This window comes from Anomaloglossus baeobatrachus, chromosome 1 (genome assembly GCF_048569485.1).
Source record: "Anomaloglossus baeobatrachus isolate aAnoBae1 chromosome 1, aAnoBae1.hap1, whole genome shotgun sequence".
Classification (NCBI taxonomy): Eukaryota; Metazoa; Chordata; class Amphibia; order Anura; family Aromobatidae; genus Anomaloglossus; species Anomaloglossus baeobatrachus.
This window is the reverse complement of record NC_134353.1, coordinates 153432897-153455395: the sequence shown is the minus strand read 5'-3', so window position 1 is coordinate 153455395 and position 22499 is coordinate 153432897. Positions and strand designations below refer to the sequence as shown.

The 22499-nt window shown below is 47.9% G+C and overlaps 1 protein-coding gene across 1 annotated transcript in view; it reads right to left on the bottom strand.

Annotated features, from left to right (window-relative positions):
• Positions 1-20902, bottom strand: part of IRF2 (interferon regulatory factor 2) — a 196094-nt gene extending 175192 nt beyond the window's left edge. Inside the window, exon 1 of the mRNA XM_075347153.1 lies at positions 20882-20902. The gene's annotated coding sequence lies outside the window, so the exon portion shown is untranslated. The remainder of the gene's footprint in view (positions 1-20881) is intronic.
• Between the last annotated feature and the right edge of the window lie 1597 nt (positions 20903-22499).

Genomic DNA, 22499 nt, shown 5'->3' with positions numbered 1-22499 from the left:
TTGCGCCAAATGCAATAACAGGCAATCAAAATGTAGCATCTGCGCAAACATCGTACCGTTAAAAACGTCAGCTCGAGACGCAAAAAATAAGCGGCCACTGAGCCACAGATCCAAAAAAATGAGAACGCCAAGGGTTGTGGAAAATGGCGCAAAAAGTATGCCACTTTTTTCGGACAAACTTCAGATTTTTTTTAACCTTTTAGATGAAAGTAAACCTATACATGTTTGGTGTCTACGAACTCACACCGCCCTCAGGCATCACAATGACACATCAGTTTTACCATATAGGGAACACACTGAATAAAATCTCAAAAACAGTCGTGCAATCGCACTTTTTTTTACAATTTTTCGCATTTGGAATTTTTTTGCCATTTTCCAGTACACTCTATGGTAAAACTCCTGGTTTCATTTAAAAGTAAAGCTTGTTCTGCAAAATAATGAGCCCTCACATGACCATATTGTCTGAAAAATAAAAATATTTCGTATCTCAGAAGAATGGCGAAAAAACGGAAAGCGCAAAATCGGACGGTCGTGAAGGGGGTTAAGATGAGCTATTGGGTTGCAAAGGGGCCACATATACTGTTCTTGCACTGAAGCACTTTTCTGTCTGTGTCTGCCACTGCTATAATCTATAGAATAAAAAAATTAATTTGTTTTTGCATCACCATATTCTGACAGCTGTAACTTTTTTTTTTCCGAATGTGCCATGTCCGGGCTTGTTTTTTGTTGGACGGTTTGGCATTTTCATTTCTATAATTTTTTTCATATGACTTTTTGATCGTTTTTTATTTACTTTTTTTCTGTGTCACTGTAATGAAAAAAATGCCTTTTTGGTGTGTATTTTATTTACTTTTTTCCAGTATTCACCATACAAAATAAGTAACATGACATTTTTATAGATTAAGTCTTTCCAGATGAGTCGATACCAATTATGTGTATGTTTCTTTTTTTATTTTTCTTTGAACATGAAAGCTGTGTTTTTAGTGGGGAAATGGATTTTCATGATTTGTTTGCGCTTTTTTTGTGGGGTTTTTTTTTACTTTTTTTAACACATTTATTTATTTTCCCTTTGTCCCACTGTGGGGCATGATTTTTTTCTCACTTTGATCACTGATCTCATGTGCTGCTGTACCATGGCAACGATGGGAAACCACGATTATAATAGAGATAAATAGAGGTAATTAGATACCGCTGTCACAATTGACAGCCATATTTAAGGGGTTAATCGGCCCCGATCGGTTCCAAAACATGTACAGCTGAGACCTGCGAGACTTCCACATGTGTGGTCAGTGTTGTGTGATGTGCAGTGTGGTGAATGTTGTGCGATGTGGTGAATGTTGTGTGATCTGTTGAATGTTTTATGATGAGCGGTGTGGTGAATGTTGTATGATGTGTGGTGAATGTTGTATGATGTGTGGTGAATGTTGTGTGATGTGCGATGTGGTGAATGTTGTGTGATGTGCAGTGTGGTGAATGTTGTGCGATGTGGTGAATGTTGTGTGATCTGTTGAATGTTTTATGATGAGCGGTGTGGTGAATGTTGTATGATGTGCGGTGAATGTTGTATGATGTGTGGTGAATGTTGTATGATGAGCGGTGTGGTGAATGTTGTGTGATGTGCAGTATGGTGAATGTTGTATGATGTGTGGTGAATGTTGTATGATGTGTGGTGAATGTTGTAAGATGTGTGGTGAATGTATGATGAGCGGTGTGGTGAATGTTGTGTGATGTGCAGTATGGTGAATGTTGTATGATGTGTGGTGAATGTTGTATGATGTGTGGTGAATGTTGTGTGATGTGCGATGTGGTGAATGTTGTGTGATGTGCGATGTGGTGAATGTTGTGTGATGTACAATGTGGTGAATGTTGTGCTATGTGTGGTGAATGTTGTATGATGTGTGGTGATTTTGTGTGATGTGTGTGTGTGGCGCCCCTGAGGGTCCAGTCGCCACAGAGGTACTGCACCTCAGCCAGAGGTGCGGGACCCCATTCCCTGGTAAGAAGGAGGGCACAGGTCGTTGAGTATAGCCATAGACACCACTTCAGGCCAGGGTTAGGGCAAGATTGGCTCTGGGACTGTGCTCTCCATGAGGCCTCTGACACACATCCGTGAAAAACATGCACGTGTGTTATGTTCCGTTTTTCGGGTCCTTTTTCCGTTTTTAAGTCCGTTTTTATGGTACGTGTGGCATCCGTGTGAATTGCGTATGCTAGCCGTGTGTGCGTGTTGAATGTCCGTGTGTGCATGAGATACGTAAGTGACATGTCCGTGTGTTGCCCGTGTGAAATGTTCCATGTGTGATGCACAATGTCATTGATATATACCCGCTGACAGCAGACAGCGACGCGCGATGAGAATGAACTCAGGTGAACTTCACCCGACTTCATTGTCATACCGCGGCTCTGTCTGTGTCGCGTACTGATTAGCGGTGACCTGTGAAGGATTCACTGGTGACCGCTAATCCCCTGAGTGACTGAAGTGAGCAGCGCGATTAGCGCTGCCATCACTCAGGTTAGCCGCGGCTAGCTGGATCCTCCGCCCGTGACTGCAACTCACCTGTGACTTCATCGCTGTCACTCAGGCGACTTGCAGTCACAGTTGGAGGATCCAGCGGTGGCCGCGAGTAACCTGAGTGATATCATCGCTGATCGCGCTTCTCACCTCAGTTGCTGTGTGGAGCTGACAGGAGCGGCGGTGTTCTTCTGCAGCTCTTGTCACCTTCATGTTGCAGAGCTGGAAGCGACGCGGGACCTCCGTGGATTACGCCGGACATGGATGGCTTTTTCGGGCTTAATAAAGTGGTCAAAGAGGGTATTTGTTAGTGTTTATTATTCCAAATAAAGGATTTCTTCGGGTGTATGTGTTTATTTACTGTAACTTACAGATCATGGAAGGTATCTCGGGGAGATGCATGACATGATTAATCTTGGACTTAGTGGCAGCTATGGGCTGCTGCCATTAACTCCTTATTACCCCGATTGCCAACGCACCAGGGCAAATCGGGAAGAGCCGGGTAGAGTCTCAGAACTGTCGCATCTAATGGATGCGTTTATTCTGGGCGGCTGCTGGCTGATATTGTTAGGCTGGGGGGCTCCCCATAATAAGGGGCTCCCCATCCTGAGAATACCAGCCTTCAGCCGTTTGACTTTACCCTGGCTGGTATAAAAATAAGGGGAACCGCACGTCGTTTTTTTTTAAATTATTTATTTATTTTACTGCTGGATATTGACACGCCCAATGGCAGCTGTGATTGGTTGCAGTGAGACAGCTGTCACTCAGCGTGGGGGCGTGTCTCACTGCAACCAATCATAGGCGCCGGTGGGCGGGAAAAGCAGGGAATATGAGATTGATTAATGAGCGGCCGGCTTTTTGAAAATAGTAAAAGCCGCTGGAGTTTTTTTAACAGCTGTGCAGCGCCGCGCCGCTGATCGGGGAACGGTGAGTATGAGAGGAGGGAGACTGACCGACAGACTGAGAGAGGGACAGACAAGACAGAGAGACCGACTGACGGACTGAGGGAGATTGACCGACATACACAGAAAAAGAAAGAATGACCGACATCGCTAGAAAAAAATCACAAAACGTACACGGAGCATACGGAGATGCATCCGTGTCATGTACGTGTGCTCACGGACCCATAGACTTCCATTGGGTCCGTGTGTGCGTGTTCCGTGCAGAAAACGGACATGCTTCCGTGCAAAACGGATACACATACGTATCACGGACACGGAAACACGGACCGTATGGAATAACGCACGTGTGACCTCAAACATAGCATAACATTGGTGCACGTTTGTCCGTATCTCCAGTATATACGGAAACAGACCAAACACGCACGTGTTTCACGGATGTGTGTTTGAGGCCTGAGGAGCAGTCTGGAGGTAGGGTTTAGTTAGTGGGTGGAACTAGGAGAACAAGTGAGAGAGGAGAACGAAGTACGACACGGAGGAGAGAAGTCCTGAGGACTGGACTCGTCCTGGGACAAGGTGGTAGATCAGAAAGAGAGGAAGAATGGGTCCTAGAGCCACGGGCAGTGGAAGATCCACCCGTGGGCTTGCATCCACATCCGACACACCGGTGTGGAGGGACTAGGCCGCAAGGAGGAACCGGCCCCTAGACTAGTGAAGAACAACAAGGCTCAGCTAGCTAACCAGAGGCTAAGGTGTCTTCAGATGCTTAAGCCGCAGCCTCACACAAATCCGCTGAAAAGGTGACCACATAGGGCTAGGGTGTGAGGTAAATCCGGAGATATGACGATAAATCATGATATTCAAGTTATGTCAGGAAGCCCTCTCCTGGTGTCACCCCCCCTTTCCTTCACACAACTCCTTCAATCAGAAAATTTACCACAGGGATAAACGGTTTGTTTAGCAGATAGGTGTCAAAGGAACTGGTCTGTGTTCCACTTACACCTCCAACAGCCATCTCCTCTGATATGGAGATTAGATGACTTGGGAACAATGGACGCAGGATGACCCCCTGCCGTCACCCTGTAACAAGAGTTGTATCTCATTATAAGGCTATGGAACTATCCAGACAGAACGACTCCAGTAAAAAATGGTTCATATCTCGCAAGCAATATTTCCGATAAATATGGCAACCATAAAAATGGTGTCTCCGCATGCGGACGATGCTGGCACACCCTTTTTATGGGAGCAGGACCTGGGGAAATACCCCAGGCGTGATATCAGCCAATGGGGAACTAGTAGACAAGTCATGAGTCCTCTCGTTCTGTAGCTAAATTCATAACTGTCACAATGAGAGCGTTGGCGTCCGCCTACGACGCTCCCAGGCAAAGTTATGGCCCATATTCCATGTTGTGGATATTGTCCATAACTCCAGCCAGGGGTGGAGCAGTGCTCCCTCTGAGGTCACTAAGGTAGGAGGGGACCTGGATTTGCCCAGGTTGATAACCCTACTTCGGCCATTTTCCAGTGTTCTTTCGCTGGGGGTCACGTGTAGGAAACATCTGTGGGAAGGATCCTAGAAACCTGGTCTACAGCGCCCCCCTGTGGCCAGACGCACAAGGTAACTGCTGGAACTGTGTATGCCTGTTTGTAAACCATGCTTTGCTTGTAACTGTACTCTGACATATGTATATTCTGTAGATTCCCTATTGTATATATTGTAGTTTCTAGTGTGCTTTAGGCTGATTAAATTATATAATTAATCTTGGGCTGTTCTGTTATCTCGATCTTGAATCCCACGTCTGTGTGTTCGGCTAATAGTTACCGTGAAGCGGTTGGTGGCAGCGAGTTTGTGCCAAGGATTATTGTGGGGAGGCCAGTGAGATTCGGGGAGGTTTTATATATTCCGCCCGCGGAGGTCGGGGGAATATATACCCTACTCTCACCGGGGACCCTTCAATAATCGGCATAAGTAGTATAGCGGCCTCCTTGCTTATTGTCGGGCAATTCCATAATTGGCCTGACTATAAGAGGGGCGCTAGAGAGCGCATCACGTGCTCTGTCTGTCGGTCGGGAGGTATAAAGGAGGGGTGACCCCCCACTTGTTACCCCCCGATTGTGACGTACTGGTAGCCAGCGCGGGGGATTTCTGAGTGACCCCCCCCGGTGGTTCGTGACATATTGGTGGCAAAGCGGTGGGATCGAGATAATAGTGTGTGTGAGTGTGAGACCCATACTCCCAGACACTAAAGACTGCCTGCAGCAGCTGTGGCTGCTGGGGTATTCAGACTAGCTCAACACTAGAGTGTCAGAGTGCAGATACTGTAAGGTGTGTGGGTGCATCAGGTGTCAGTTCTGTGTCAGTGACCAAAAGTCTGCAAGAATGGCTGATGGCACCAGGAGCAGAGCTATGCAACTGGCCAATGCTAAAGCAGGAGCCGAAGAGAGGGAGGACGGTGCTGTGGACAGTAATGAGGAGGTTGCCCACGAGTCCTCCAGGAGCTCGACGCCAGAAAACCGTTCTGCAGAGGACAGCGCACAACCTGGCAATTATGGACAAGATGAGGAGCAGCTCACCCAAGGGTCCTCAACGAGCCAGATGCCAGCCCTCCGCTCTGCAATGGACAGTGAATCACCAGGCTCCGCAGCGGGCCGCAGATCACCACGTGCCATTCCACCGAGCCTGGGAGGCTCGGATAGCCTTCTTCAAATGGCTATGGCCCTTCTCCAGGCTGGAGACCAGGAGGGCTACAAGGAACTCCTGGCAGAGCGCAGGGCAGAGCGGCAGGCAGCGCGTGAAGAGCGCCAGGCAGAGCGTGAGGCTGCGGAGCGACGGCAACAGGCAGACCGTGACCACCAGCTGCAGCTAGCTCAGCTCCGGCCCTCATCAGCCACACGTGACCTTCAAGACACCAAACTTCCAAAGGTCCGTGTTGAGGACTTCCCAGTGCTGGAGAAGGATGGAGACTTGGACTCTTTCTTGACTGCTTTTGAACGGACTTGCCTGCAGCACCATCTGGACAAGGACCAGTGGGCCAAATACCTGACCCCCCGTTTAAGGGGTAAGGCCCTGGATATCCTTGGGGACTTGCCTGCTGAGGCAGATCAGGGCTACGACACCATCAAGCGGGCCCTGATCCAACAGTACAACCTCACTCCAGAGTCCTACCGCAAGAAGTTCCGGAGCCTACAGAAGGGACCAAAGGACTCCTGGGCTGACCACTGGCGGGCACTTGCCCGAGCTGCCGACCACTGGACCCAAGGCCTGCAGCTTTCCACCGGACCGGAGATCCTGGACTTGTTCATCACGGAGCAACTCTTGTGGAACTGCCCTGAGGATCTCCGCCAGTTCATCCGAGACCAGAAGCCAAAGGGGTCCACGGCTACAGCTGCCCTGGCCGATGACTACACCAACAATCGGGCTCCTGAGGCCAGGAGAGCAGCCACCAGCAGCACCTGGAGAGGGGGTAAGATGAATTCTGCGACTGCCCCACCTGCCCCTAGACTGCAGGGGGTGTCCCCCTCAACTCCCCTCTCCAGGCCCGTGGCAGAGCCAAGACGGTGCCACCAGTGCAACCTACCTGGACACTTCAAGGCCATGTGCCCTCAGCGTCCCAAGGCCCCGGCTCCGTCCCCGTCCCAAGGGCCGCCCAAGGTGTATTGTGTGGGTGGGGGTGGTGGTAGGTCCCTGGACAGCTTCCAACCTGTCACCGTCGGCCGGTCTGTGACCATAGGACTGCGAGACAGCGCCTCGGAGGTGACTCTGGTGCGGCCTGAGATGGTGTCCCCCCAAGACTTGATACCTGGAAAAACCCTCGCTGTCTCCGGGATTGGAGGCATTGACCCGGCGCTGCCTGTTGCTGGCATTTATGTGGACTGGGGCGCAGGGCGAGGGGTGAGGGAGGTGGGGGTAACTGATCGGATCCCCGCAAACGTGCTACTTGGGACAGATTTGGGGCAGATAACCTCCCAGTTTGGGCCCCCCCCAAAGGCTGAACCTTCAGCCAGTACTGACATGACTCCTGACAATGTTAATGTGTTCTCTATGAATGATGTAAGGGAGGGGGGAGTGAACTCTGATATTTCTGCTTGCATAGACACCATAGACACACACACAGCTGCAGCTGTGACAGGGGAGGGGGTCAGAGAAAGGTGTGACAATGCCTCTACAAGTAATCAGCCTGTGAGCTGGGATCTGTTGCCCTCTGCAGGGATAAGCAGAGAGCAGGGTGCTGCAGGGGGAGGACCAGTGTGTGGGGTGGGGGCTACCACAGCAAATGTGGGGTCCCCAGAGATTTCACAGCGGGGTTCTGTTGCTGCAGGTGGGGAACAGGCAGGTGAGATTGGGGCCGGTCCCGGAGCGGAAGTGCTCCCAGGTAAGATCTCAGTGCAGGGTTCCCCCACAACCGGGGTGTCAGGAAGCCAGGTAGGTCTGCCTGAACCGGCGACTTGGTCAGGAACGGAGGAGGAGCAGGCACGACCCACGGTCGCAGCGGCTGTGGCCGCTGTCACCCGCAGTGGGAGTGCTGGAAGCCAAGGGGCCTCCCGGAGGTCCGATAGCTCTTCCCCTTCTGACCAAGTGGCAGCCGAGTCAGGTGGAGGCCAGGACACAGGTCCCGGGGTACTGACCGAAGATGTGACAGTCTCGTCGATTCTGGCCACATCTAGTCAGGGGTTTCAGGCAGCGTTAGAAGCTGACGACAGCCTGAAAGCTCTAAAGGAGCAGGCGGCACAGCCTCCCTCGGACTCGGACCCGGAGCGAGTGGTCTGGGACCAAGGACGGCTGTACCGGGTCACGGTCCAGCAGGGTTCACCGGAGGTGTGGCCCAGGGACCGACAGTTGGTGGTACCCTATCCGTTCCGGACGGAGTTGTTGCGGATCGCACATGAGATTCCGATGGCCGGACACCTAGGGATCGCTAAGACCAAGGCCAGGTTAAACCAGCATTTCTACTGGCCAAAAATGGGGGCCGATGTGGTTGCCTACTGCCGTTCGTGTGAAACCTGTCAGAGAGTGGGGAAGGCGGGGCCACACCCCAAAGCCCCACTGGTATCTCTGCCAATCATCGATGAGCCTTTCAGGAGGGTGGCTGTGGATCTGGTCGGCCCGCTGGCCATCCCCAGCAGCTCCGGGAAACGCTTCATACTAACGGTAGTGGACTATGCCACCCGGTACCCAGAAGCAGTGGCCTTGTCGTCCATTCGGGCTGACAAGGTGGCCACCGCATTGCTGGAGATTTTCTCCCGAGTGGGTTTTCCCCAGGAAATGCTCACTGACCGGGGGACCCAATTCATGTCCCAGCTGATGGAGGCCCTCTGTAAGCAAGTCCAGGTGCAACATCTGGTGGCCAGCCCGTACCATCCACAGACTAATGGCCTGTGCGAGCGGTTCAATGGCACCTTAAAGCAGATGCTTAAGATGTTGGTCGACTCCCACGGGCGTTACTGGGAGCGGTATCTCCCACACCTGTTATTTGCTTACCGGGAGGTTCCACAGGCCTCAACAGGATTCTCACCGTTTGAGCTCCTGTACGGGCGACGTGTGCGGGGCCCTCTGGCTCTGGTGAAAGAGGCTTGGGAGGGGGATTTGGCCACCCCTGGAGTGTCGGTTATCGAGTATGTCATGCGCTTCCGGGACAAAATGCAGGCCTTGACGCAACTGGTACACGACAATATGGCTCAAGCCCAGGCCGATCAGAAGCGTTGGTACGACCAGAACGCTTGTGAGAGGACCTACCAAGTGGGTCAAAAGGTGTGGGTACTGGTCCCCGTACCACAGGACAAGCTTCAGGCAGCCTGGGAAGGCCCATACCTCGTGTACCAGCAGCTCAACCCTGTGACGTACCTGGTCACCCTGGACCCTGCCCGTGGAAGGCAGAAGCCCTTCCATGTGAACATGATGAAGGCACATCATGAGCGGGAGGCATGTGCGCTCCCCGTGTGCAACCTGCCCGAGGAGGGAGAAGCGGAAACCCTCTTGGATATGCTAGCCCAGGTTAGGGCAGGCGGATCCATTGAGGATGTGGAGGTTGGCCACCAGCTCTTGGAGGACCAACGGTCCCAGCTGTGGGCCACCCTACACCCCTTCCGGGGTTGTTTACCAACCAGCCCGGAAGGACTGACTTGGCTGTCCATCACGTGGACACTGGGGATCATCCCCCGATCCGGCGTTCAGCATATCGGGTTTCCCTGGAGGTGCAGCAACACATGCGCCAGGAGATTGACGAGATGCTGAAGCTGGGGGTGATCCAGGCATCCAACAGCGCTTGGGCCTCGCCTGTAGTCCTCGTCCCTAAGAAGGACCGAACCACTCGGTTCTGCGTGGACTACAGGGGGCTCAATGCTGTCACAGTCGCCGATGCGTACCCAATGCCACGCATCGATGACCTGCTCGATCAGTTGGCCGGGGCTCAGTACCTGACCATCATGGATCTGAGCCGGGGATATTGGCAGATCCCCCTGACTCGCAAGGCCAGGGAACGCTCTGCCTTTATTACCCCATTTGGACTGTACGAGTCCACGGTGATGCCATTCGGGATGAGGAATGCCCCTGCCACTTTCCAGCGGATGGTCAACACCCTGCTCAAGGGACTTGAAGGGTACGCGGCCGCGTACCTGGATGACATTGCCGTCTTCAGTCCCACCTGGGAAGATCACCTAGAGCATCTAGCACAGGTGCTCAGGCGGATCCACCAGGCAGGTTTGACCATCAAGCCGGGAAAGTGTCAGCTGGCCATGAGCGAGGTCCAGTACCTCGGTCACCGGGTAGGCGGGAGAACACTGAAGCCCGAGCCTGAGAAAGTGGAGGCCATCGCGTCCTGGCCCACCCCCAGGACCAAGAAGCAGGTGATGTCCTTCTTGGGGACCGCTGGGTACTATAGGAGGTTTGTTCCATGCTATAGTAGCCTGGCAAAGCCCTTGACGGACCTCACCAAGAAGAAGCTGCCCTCTGCAGTCGATTGGACAATGGACTGCGAGACAGCCTTCCGGGCCCTAAAGGACGCCCTGTCCAGCCCGCCCGTGCTACAGGCAGCCGACTTCACGCGGCCGTTTGTAGTACAGACCGACGCCAGTGACTTCGGCCTCGGTGCGGTGCTCAGCCAGGTGGACTCTGCGAGCCAAGAGCACCCAGTCTTGTACCTGAGCAGGAAGCTGTTACTAAGGGAAGTGGCCTATTCCACGATGGAAAAGGAGTGCCTGGCCATAGTGTGGGCCCTGCAGCGTCTGCAACCCTATCTATACGGGCGCCACTTCATCGTGGAGACGGACCACAATCCCCTCAGCTGGTTGCACACCGTCTCTGGGACGAATGGGCGATTGTTGCGATGGAGCCTTGCGCTCCAGCAATACAACTTCACCATTCGCCACAAAAGGGGCCGTGACCACGGTAACGCAGACGGGCTGTCCCGACAAGGAGAGGTCGCGGACGGGCGCACGGGGGAACACCGGAGTGTGCTGCCCCCTAGCGCCCTCAAAAGGGGGGAGGTGTGAGGTAAATCCGGAGATATGACGATAAATCATGATATTCAAGTTATGTCAGGAAGCCCTCTCCTGGTGTCACCCCCCCTTTCCTTCACACAACTCCTTCAATCAGAAAATTTACCACAGGGATAAACGGTTTGTTTAGCAGATAGGTGTCAAAGGAACTGGTCTGTGTTCCACTTACACCTCCAACAGCCATCTCCTCTGATATGGAGATTAGATGACTTGGGAACAATGGACGCAGGATGACCCCCTGCCGTCACCCTGTAACAAGAGTTGTATCTCATTATAAGGCTATGGAACTATCCAGACAGAACGACTCCAGTAAAAAATGGTTCATATCTCGCAAGCCATATTTCCGATAAATATGGCAACCATAAAAATGGTGTCTCCGCATGCGGACGATGCTGGCACACCCTTTTTATGGGAGCATGACCTGGGGAAATACCCCAGGCGTGATATCAGCCAATGGGGGACTAGTAGACAAGTCATGAGTCCTCTCGTTCTGTAGCTAAATTCATAACTGTCACAATGAGAGCGTTGGCGTCCGCCTACGACGCTCCCAGGCAAAGTTATGGCCCATATTCCATGTTGTGGATATTGTCCATAACTCCAGCCAGGGGTGGAGCAGTGCTCCCTCTGAGGTCACTAAGGTAGGAGGGGACCTGGATTTGCCCAGGTTGATAACCCTACTTTGGCCATTTTCCAGTGTTCTTTCGCTGGGGGTCACGTGTAGGAAACATCTGTGGGAAGGATCCTAGAAACCTGGTCTACAGCGCCCCCCTGTGGCCAGACGCACAAGGTAACTGCTGGAACTGTGTATGCCTGTTTGTAAACCATGCTTTGCTTGTAACTGTACTCTGACATATGTATATTCTGTAGATTCCCTATTGTATATATTGTAGTTTCTAGTGTGCTTTAGGCTGATTAAATTATATAATTAATCTTGGGCTGTTCTGTTATCTCGATCTTGAATCCCACGTCTGTGTGTTCGGCTAATAGTTACCGTGAAGCGGTTGGTGGCAGCGAGTTTGTGCCAAGGATTATTGTGGGGAGGCCAGTGAGATTCGGGGAGGTTTTATATATTCCGCCCGCGGAGGTCGGGGGAATATATACCCTACTCTCACCGGGGACCCTTCAATAATCGGCATAAGTAGTATAGCGGCCTCCTTGCTTATTGTCGGGCAATTCCATAATTGGCCTGACTATAAGAGGGGCGCTAGAGAGCGCATCACGTGCTCTGTCTGTCGGTCGGGAGGTATAAAGGAGGGGTGACCCCCCACTTGTTACCCCCCGATTGTGACGTACTGGTAGCCAGCGCGGGGGATTTCTGAGTGACCCCCCCCGGTGTGGAAGATCCACCCGTGGGCTTGCATCCACATCCGACACACCGGTGTGGAGGGACTAGGCCGCAAGGAGGAACCGGCCCCTAGACTAGTGAAGAACAACAAGGCTCAGCTAGCTAACCAGAGGCTAAGGTGTCTTCAGATGCTTAAGCCGCAGCCTCACACAAATCCGCTGAAAAGGTGACCACATAGGGCTAGGGGATAGGGCAGAAGAGCCTCACAAGCAACGCCCGTGGACACCGGCTCGGGGCACTGTGTGTGAGGCGCAGGGCAGGAGGGCGAAGCCAGCGCAGGAAGACGACCAGTAAAGGGATACAGAAAAGGACATCGGTTATGTGCCTCCGAATTACCTGGGGATTGGCTGGATTCCATTGCCGCAGGACTCATTCCTCCAAGTACAATGATAACATGGAACTGCCAACTGTGAGTAAAAGAGCTAATAACTGCATCAAACTGTGATGGATTCATTGTCTGCGCCACCAGCCTCGCGCTATTCATAGCACTTTATCTGCCAAAGACTATGTGCCTTGGGGCCCAGCTCCACTTGTGGGGAGCTGTACCATCTTAGCTGCATCACCATCTGCCCCAGCGGTCCCGTCCAGCAGCGTCGGCCATACATTGCCGAATACCACAGGTGGCGTCACAACTCATCACCTGTAAATATCCCTCATTTAAACAACACCGCCAGGGTCACGGTGACGGGCCCTGCCGCTGTGACCTCCCAAACAGAACCGGCCCGGTTCCTAGTGCCCCCACGGCCCTGGTGGGCGTGTCATGTGGTGTATGTTGTGTGGTGAATGATGTGTGGTGAATGTTGTGTGATGAATGTTGTGTGTGTGTGGTGAATGTTGTGTGATGTGTGGTGAATGTTGTGTGATGTGTGGTGAATGTTATGTGATGAATGTTGTGAGATGTGTGATGAATGTTGTGTGATGTGTGGTGAATGTTGTGTGGTGAATGTTGTGGTGAATGTTGTGAGATGTGTGGTGAATGTTGTGTGATGTGTGGTGAATGATGTGTGATGAATGTTGTGAGATGTGTGGTGAATGTTGTGTGATGTGTGGTGAATGTTGTGTGATGAATGTTGTGTGTGTGGTGAATGTTGTGTGATGTGTGGTGAATGTTGTGTGATGTGTGGTGAATGTTATGTGATGAATGTTGTGAGATGTGTGGTGAATGTTGTGTGGTGAATGTTGTGGTGAATGTTGTGTGGTGAATGTTGTGTGATGTGTGGTGAATTTTGTGTGGTGAATGTTTTGTGATGAATGTTGTGTGATGTGTGGTGAATGTTGTGTGATGTGTGGTGAATGTTGTGTGATGTGGGGTGAATGTTGTGTGATGTGTGGTGAATGTTGTGTGATGAATGTTGTGAGATGTGTGGTGAATGTTGTGTGATGTGTGGTGAATGTGTGATGTGTGGTGAATGTTATGTGATGTGTGGTGAATGTTGTGTGATGTGTGGTGAATGTTATGTGATGTGTGGTGAATGTTGTGTGATGTGTGGTGAATGTTGTGTGATGAATGTTGTGTGATGTGTGGTGAATGATGTGTGGTGAATGTTGTGTGATGAATGTTGTGTGTGTGTGGTGAATGTTATGTGATGAATGTTGTGAGATGTGTGGTGAATGTTGTGTGGTGAATGTTGTGGTGAATGTTGTGAGATGTGTGGTGAATTTTGTGTGGTGAATGTTTTGTGATGAATGTTGTGTGATGTGTGGTGAATGTTGTGTGATGTGTGGTGAATGTTGTGTGATGTGGGGTGAATGTTGTGTGATGTGTGGTGAATGTTGTGTGGTGAATGTTTTGTGATGAATGTTGTGTGATGTGTGGTGAATGTTGTGTGATGTGTGGTGAATGTTGTGTGATGAATGTTGTGAGATGTGTGGTGAATGTTGTGTGATGTGTGGTGAATGTTGTGTGATGTGTGGTGAATGTTATGTGATGTGTGGTGAATGTGTGATGTGTGGTGAATGTTATGTGATGTGTGGTGAATGTTGTGTGATGTGTGGTGAATGTTGTGTGATGAATGTTGTGAGATGTGTGGTGAATGTTGTGTGATGTGTGGTGAATGTTGTGTGATGAATGTTGTGTGATGTGTGGTGAATGTGTGATGTGTGGTGAATGTTATGTGATGTGTGGTGAATGTTGTGTGATGTGTGGTGAATGTTGTGTGATGAATGTTGTGAGATGTGTGGTGAATGTTGTGTGATGTGTGGTGAATGATGTGTGGTGAATGTTGTGTGGTGAATGTTGTGTGATGTGTGGTGAATGTTGTGTGATGTGTGGTGAATGTTATGTGATGAATGTTGTGAGATGTGTGGTGAATGTTGTGTGGTGAATGTTGTGGTGAATGTTGTGAGATGTGTGGTGAATGTTGTGTGATGTGTGGTGAATGTTTTGTGATGAATGTTGTGTGATGTGTGGTGAATGTTGTGTGATGTGTGGTGAATGTTGTGTGATGTGTGGTGAATGTTGTGTGATGTGTGGTGAATGTTGTGTGATGTGTGGTGAATGTTGTGTGATGTGTGGTGAATGTTGTGTGGTGAATGTTTTGTGATGAATGTTGTGTGATGTGTGGTGAATGTTGTGTGATGTGTGGTGAATGTTGTGTGATGTGTGGTGAATGTTGTGTGATGAATGTTGTGAGATGTGTGGTGAATGTTGTGTGATGAATGTGGTGTGATGTGTAGTGAATGTTGTATGATTTGTGGTGAATGTTGTGTGATGTGTGGTGAATGTTGTGTGATGAATGTTGTGTGATGTGTGGTGAATGTTGTGTGATGATTGTTGTGTGATGTGTGCTGATTGTTGTGTGATGTGGGGTGAATGTTGTCTGATGAATGTTGTGTGATGTGTGGTGAATGTTGTGTGTGTGGTGAATGTTGTATGATGTGTGGTGAATGTTGTGTGTGTGGTGAATGTTGTATGATGTGTGGTGAATGTTGTGTGATGCATGTTGTGTGATGTGTGGTGAATTGTGTGGTGATTGTTGTGTGATGTGGGGTGAATGTTGTGAGATGTGTGGTGAATGTTGTGTGATGAATGTTGTGTGATGTGTAGTGAATGTTGTATGATGTGTGGTGAATGTTGTGAGATGTGTGGTGAATGTTGTGTGATGTGTGGTGAATGTTGTGTGATGTGTGGTGAATGTTATGTGATGAATGTTGTGAGATGTGTGGTGAATGTTGTGTGATGAATGTTGTGTGATGTGTAGTGAATGTTGTATGATGTGTGGTGAATGTTGTGAGATGTGTGGTGAATGTTGTGGTGAATGTTGTGTGGTGAATGTTGTGTGATGTGTGGTGAATTTTGTGTGGTGAATGTTTTGTGATGAATGTTGTGTGATGTGTGGTGAATGTTGTGTGATGTGTGGTGAATGTTGTGTGATGTGGGGTGAATGTTGTGTGATGTGTGGTGAATGTTGTGTGGTGAATGTTTTGTGATGAATGTTGTGTGATGTGTGGTGAATGTTGTGTGATGTGTGGTGAATGTTGTGTGATGAATGTTGTGAGATGTGTGGTGAATGTTGTGTGATGTGTGGTGAATGTTGTGTGATGTGTGGTGAATGTTATGTGATGTGTGGTGAATGTTGTGTGATGTGTGGTGAATGTTATGTGATGTGTGGTGAATGTTGTGTGATGTGTGGTGAATGTTGTGTGATGAATGTTGTGAGATGTGTGGTGAATGTTGTGTGATGTGTGGTGAATGATGTGTGGTGAATGTTGTGTGATGAATGTTGTGTGTGTGGTGAATGTTATGTGATGAATGTTGTAAGATGTGTGGTGAATGTTGTGTGGTGAATGTTGTGGTGAATGTTGTGAGATGTGTGGTGAATTTTGTGTGGTGAATGTTTTGTGATGAATGTTGTGTGATGTGTGGTGAATGTTGTGTGATGTGTGGTGAATGTTGTGTGATGTGGGGTGAATGTTGTGTGATGTGTGGTGAATGTTGTGTGGTGAATGTTTTGTGATGAATGTTGTGTGATGTGTGGTGAATGTTGTGTGATGTGTGGTGAATGTTGTGTGATGAATGTTGTGAGATGTGTGGTGAATGTTGTGTGATGTGTGGTGAATGTTGTGTGATGTGTGGTGAATGTTATGTGATGTGTGGTGAATGTGTGATGTGTGGTGAATGTTGTGTGATGTGTGGTGAATGTTGTGTGATGAATGTTGTGAGATGTGTGGTGAATGTTGTGTGATGTGTGGTGAATGATGTGTGGTGAATGTTGTGTGATGTGTGGTGAATGTTGTGTGATGTGTGGTGAATGTTATGTGATGAATGTTGTGAGATGTGTGGTGAATGTTGTGTGGTGAATGTTGTGGTGAATGTTGTGAGATGTGTGGTGAATGTTGTGTGATGTGTGGTGAATGTTTTGTGATGAATGTTGTGTGATGTGTGGTGAATGTTGTGTGATGTGTGGTGAATGTTGTGTGATGTGTGGTGAATGTTGTGTGATGTGTGGTGAATGTTGTGTGATGTGTGGTGAATGTTGTGTGATGTGTGGTGAATGTTGTGTGGTGAATGTTTTGTGATGAATGTTGTGTGATGTGTGGTGAATGTTGTGTGATGTGTGGTGAATGTTGTGTGATGTGTGGTAAATGTTGTGTGATGAATGTTGTGAGATGTGTGGTGAATGTTGTGTGATGAATGTGGTGTGATGTGTAGTGAATGTTGTATGATTTGTGGTGAATGTTGTGTGATGTGTGGTGAATGTTGTGTGATGAATGTTGTGTGATGTGTGGTGAATGTTGTGTGATGATTGTTGTGTGATGTGTGCTGATTGTTGTGTGATGTGGGGTGAATGTTGTCTGATGAATGTTGTGTGATGTGTGGTGAATGTTGTGTGTGTGGTGAATGTTGTATGATGTGTGGTGAATGTTGTGTGTGTGGTGAATGTTGTATGATGTGTGGTGAATGTTGTGTGATGTATGTTGTGTGATGTGTGGTGAATTGTGTGGTGATTGTTGTGTGATGTGGGGTGAATGTTGTGAGATGTGTGGTGAATGTTGTGTGATGAATGTTGTGTGATGTGTAGTGAATGTTGTATGATGTGTGGTGAATGTTGTGAGATGTGTGGTGAATGTTGTGTGATGTGTGGTGAATGTTGTGAGATGTGTGGTGAATGTTGTGTGATGAATGTTGTGTGATGTGTAGTGAATGTTGTATGATGTGTGGTGAATGTTGTGAGATGTGTGGTGAATGTTGTGTGATGTGTGGTGAATGTTGCGTGATGAATGTTGTGTGATGTGTGGTGAATGTTGTGTGATGATTGTTGTGTGATGTGTGCTGATTGTTGTGTGATGTGGGGTGAATGTTGTCTGATGAATGTTGTGTGATCTGTGGTGAATGTAGTGTGTGGTGAATGTTGTATGATGTGTGGTGAATGTTGTGTGTGTGGTGAATGTTGTATGATGTGTGGTGAATGTTGTGTGATGTATGTTGTGTGATGTGTGGTGAATTGTGTGGTGATTGTTGTGTGATGTGTGGTGAATGTTGTGTGATGTGTGGTGATTGTTGTGTGATGTGTGATGAATGTTGTGTGGTGAATGTTGTGTGATGTGTGATGAATGTTGTGTGATGTGTGGTGAATGTTGTGTGATGTGTGGTGAATGTTGTGTGGTGAATGTTGTGTGATATGTGGTGAATATTGTGTGAAGTATGGTGATTGTTGTGTGATGTGTGATGAATGTTGTGTGGTGAATGTTGTATGATGTGTGGTGAATATTGTGTGATGTGTGGTGAATGTTATGTGATGTGTGGTGATTGTTGTGTGATGAATGTTGTGTGGTGAATGTTGTATGAAGTGTGGTGAATGTTGTATGATGTGTGTTGAATGTTGTGTGATGAATGTTGTGTGATGTGTGGTGAATGTTGTGTGATGTGTGGTGATTGTTGTGTGATGTGTGATGAATGTTGTGTGGTGAATGTTGTGTGATGTGTGGTGAATGTTGTGTGATGTGTGGTGAATGTTGTGTGATGTGTGGTGAATGTTGTGTGATGTGTAGTGAATGTTGTGTGATGTGTGATGAATGTGTGATGTGTGGTGAATATTGTGTGATGTGTGATGAATGTTGTGAGATGTGTGGTGAACATTGTGTGAAGTATGGTGATTGTTGTGTGATGTGTGGTGAATGTTGTGTGGTAAATGTTGTGTGATGTATGGTGAATATTGTGTGATGTGTGGTGAATATTGTGTGATGTGTGATGAATATTGTGAGATGTGTGGTGAACATTGTGTGAAGTATGGTGATTGTTGTGTGATGTGTGGTGAATGTTGTGTGGTAAATGTTGTGTGATGTGTGGTGAATATTGTGTGATGTGTGGTGAATATTGTGTGATGTGTGGTGAATGTTGTGTGATGTGTGGTGAATGTTGTGTGATGTGTGGTGAATGTTGTGTGATGTGTGGTGAATGTTATGTGTTGTGTGGTGAATGTTGTGTGATGTGTGGTGAATGTTGTGTGGTGAATGTTATGTGATGTGTGGTGAACATTGTGTGAAGTATGGTGATTGTTGTGTGATGTGTGGTGAATGTTGTGTGGTAAATGTTGTGTGATGTGTAGTGAATGTTGTATGATGTGTGGTGAATGTTGTGAGATGTGTGGTGAATGTTGTGAGATGTGTGGTGAATGTTGTGTGATGAATGTTGTGTGATGTGTGGTGAATGTTGTGTGATGATTGTTGTGTGATGTGTGCTGATTGTTGTGTGATGTGGGGTGAATGTTGTCTGATGAATGTTGTGTGATCTGTGGTGAATGTTGTGTGTGTGGTGAATGTTGTATGATGTGTGGTGAATGTTGTGTGTGTGGTGAATGTTGTATGATGTGTGGTGAATGTTGTGTGATGTATGTTGTGTGTTGTGTGGGGATTGTTGTGTGATGTGTGGTGAATGTTGTGTGATGTGTGGTGATTGTTGTGTGATGTGTGATGAATGTTGTGTGGTGAATGTTGTATGATGTGTGGTGAATGTTGTGTGTGTGGTGAATGTTGTATGATGTGTGGTGAATGTTGTGTGATGTATGTTGTGTGTTGTGTGGTGATTGTTGTGTGATGTGTGGTGAATGTTGTGTGATGTGTGGTGAATGTTGTGTGGTGAATGTTGTGTGATGTGTGGTGAATATTGTGTGATGTGTGATTAATGTTGTGAGATGTGGTGAAGATTGTGTGAAGTATGGTGATTGTTGTGTGATGAATGTTGTGTGGTGAATGTTGTATGATGTGTGGTGAATGTTGTGTGATGTTTGGTGAATGTTATGTGATGTGTGGTGATTGTTGTGTGATGAATGTTGTGTGGTGAATGTTGTATGAAGTGTGGTGAATGTTGTATGATGTGTGGTGAATGTTGTGTGATGAATGTTGTGTGATGTGTGGTGAATGTTGTGTGATGTGTGGTGAATGTTGTGTGATGAATGTTGTGTGATGTGTGGTGAATGTTGTGTGATGTGTGGTGAATATTGTGAGATGTGTGGTGAACATTGTGTGAAGTATGGTGATTGTTGTGTGATGTGTGATGAATGTTGTGTGGTGAATGTTGTATGATGTGTGGTGAATGTTGTGTGATGTGTGGTGATTGTTGTGTGATGTGTGATGAATGTTGTGTGGTGAATGTTGTGTGATGTGTGGTGAATGTTGTGTGATGTGTGGTGAATGTTGTGTGATGTGTGGTGAATGTTGTGTGATGTGTGGTGAATGTGTGCTGATTGTTGTGTGATGTGGGGTGAATGTTGTCTGATGAATGTTGTGTGATCTGTGGTGAATGTTGTGTGTGTGGTGAATGTTGTATGATGTGTGGTGAATGTTGTGTGTGTGGTGAATGTTGTATGATGTGTGGTGAATGTTGTGTGATGTATGTTGTGTGATGTGTGGTAAATGTTGTGTGATGTGTGGTGAATGTTATGTGATGTGTGGTGAATGTTGTGTGATGTGTGGTGAATGTTATGTGATGTGTGGTGAATGTTGTGTGATGTGTGGTGAATGTTGTGTGATGTGTGGTGAATGTTGTGTGATGTGTGGTGAATGTTGTGTGATGAATGTTGTGTGATATGTGGTGAATGTTGTGTGATGTGTGGTGAATGTTGTGTGATGTGTGGTGAATGTTGTGTGGTGAATGTTGTGTGATGAATGTTGTGTGATATGTGGTGAATGTTGTGTGATGTGTGGTGAATGTTGTGTGATGTGTGGTGAATGTTGTGTGATGTGTGGTGAATGTTGTGTGATGAATGTTGTGTGATATGTGGTGAATGTTGTGTGATGTGTGGTGAATGTTGTGTGATATGTGGTAAATGTTGTGTGATGTGTGGTGAATGTTGTGTGATGTGTGGTGAATGTTGTGTGATATGTGGTGAATGTTGTGAGATGTGTGGTAAATGTTGTGTGATGTGTGGTGAATGTTGTGTGGTGAATGTTGTGTGATGTGTGGTGAATGTTGTGTGATGTGTGGTGAATGTTGTGTGATGTGTGGTGAATGTTGTGTGATGTGTGGTAAATGTTGTGTGATGTGTGGTAAATGTTGTGTGATGTGTGGTAAATGTTGTGTGATGTGTGGTGAATGTTGTGTGATGTGTGGTGAATGTTGTGTGATGTGTGGTGAATGTTGTATGATGTGAATTGTGCACTAGTTACACATAAATAAATAAGATAAATAACCTTTCCTGAAGTTGTGAGAACATCTATTCAGTCACTATTATAAGCTGTAGTTTATAGTTCGGCCCATTTGTAAGATCATGGACTGTGATTGGTTGCCTCTCATTCCATCACACTGAATTCTGAGTTCCAATTGGCTAGTTATAAAGTGCTGTTGTCTTAGCAGCCTGGTGCTTTCTGTAGAGGGTTGTTAGGAGTCAGCTGTGTACATGAGGTAGTGGCAGCTCCAGACAATGTCACTAGTGTCACTGCTGCTGAACATCTTCCACCATAAGCCTCAGTGAGCAGTGGGCTGTGAACATTCCACTGAACATACAATGTGGTGACATAAGGTTCAAATGCTTATTTATAAAAAATGCCTCTTTGTGCCTCTATACAGTAATAGCAATCACCTTTCATGCCTTGATACAGTTAGAATTTCTGGAATTATGGGGCCACAAAGAGGGACATTGTTAATATTGCCTCATACATAAATAAAAAAATGTAATAAAGTAATAATAACCCCTAGTCTGGTGCTAATAAAGTAATAATATCCCCCACTCTAGCCCACCATTTAGTAATAGTATCACTAGAGCTCGGCGGACTCGCAAAAAACCTGCTCTCTTTTAAAAATAAAATCCAGGTCCGGAATCCGCCCCCGTATAAGTCTATGGGGAGCAGAATCTAGAGATTAAAAATGGTGGTAGAAAGGATAGATGAATGGGAGCGCGCACGGTGGACTTACCAAGGCTCCGGCATTGCTGTACACTGCTCCCAGGCATCGTATTCACTGCCTGGGCCGCTGATTACAGTCAGAAGCACAGTCAGACGCGCCCCCACCCTGAGTGGCAGCGTGTCACCTAACTGCATCCAATCACAGGCGCCAGGACAGCCAGTGGGTGGGGAAAGCAGTGTAACTGAAGGAGCCCATACACTCTAGCATCTACCATGAGTCTAGAATGTATGGGCTCCATCCAGGTTAGTGGGCTTGACTGGCTTGGTTAGTGGGCGTGGTGATGTTTCCTCTCGTCCACCATAACTATGTAAGGGGGGCTTCGCCCCCCTGTATCCACCTATCTGGGGGTCTCACCCCCAGACCCACACTTCTATCCATGCCCATGTGGAGTTAGAAAAAGAATGTTTATTCTGGTTGGAAACATTGGACGGTATTTTAAACACGCCCCCATCATGTGATGGGGGGCGTGTTTAAATGTCGTCCTCCTGGAAGGAGCCATACATTCTGTACATTCTAGCATCTACCATCAGTATCGTGGTCTAAAAAAAAATAAAACAATTGGTGCAGGGTTCCCCACCCCCGGTATTTTGATACCCAGCACAGATAATGCTCACGGCTACAGGCCCAGGCCTGCGCTTATCTTGGCTGTGTATCAAAAGAAGAGGAATGCAGCTTTTTTTTTAAATTTAAATAAATAATAAAAAAAAAAATAGACGTGCGGTCCCCCCAATTTTGATACCCAGCCAAGATAAGCTGGGGGCTGGTATTCTCAGGCTGGAGAGACCCAGCCTAAAAATATCAGCCTACAGCTGCCCAGAATTGCCGCATCTATTAGATGTGACAAGCCTGGCGCTTTACCGTCTCTTCCCGAATGCCCTGATATGGTGGCAATCGGGGTCGTAAGGG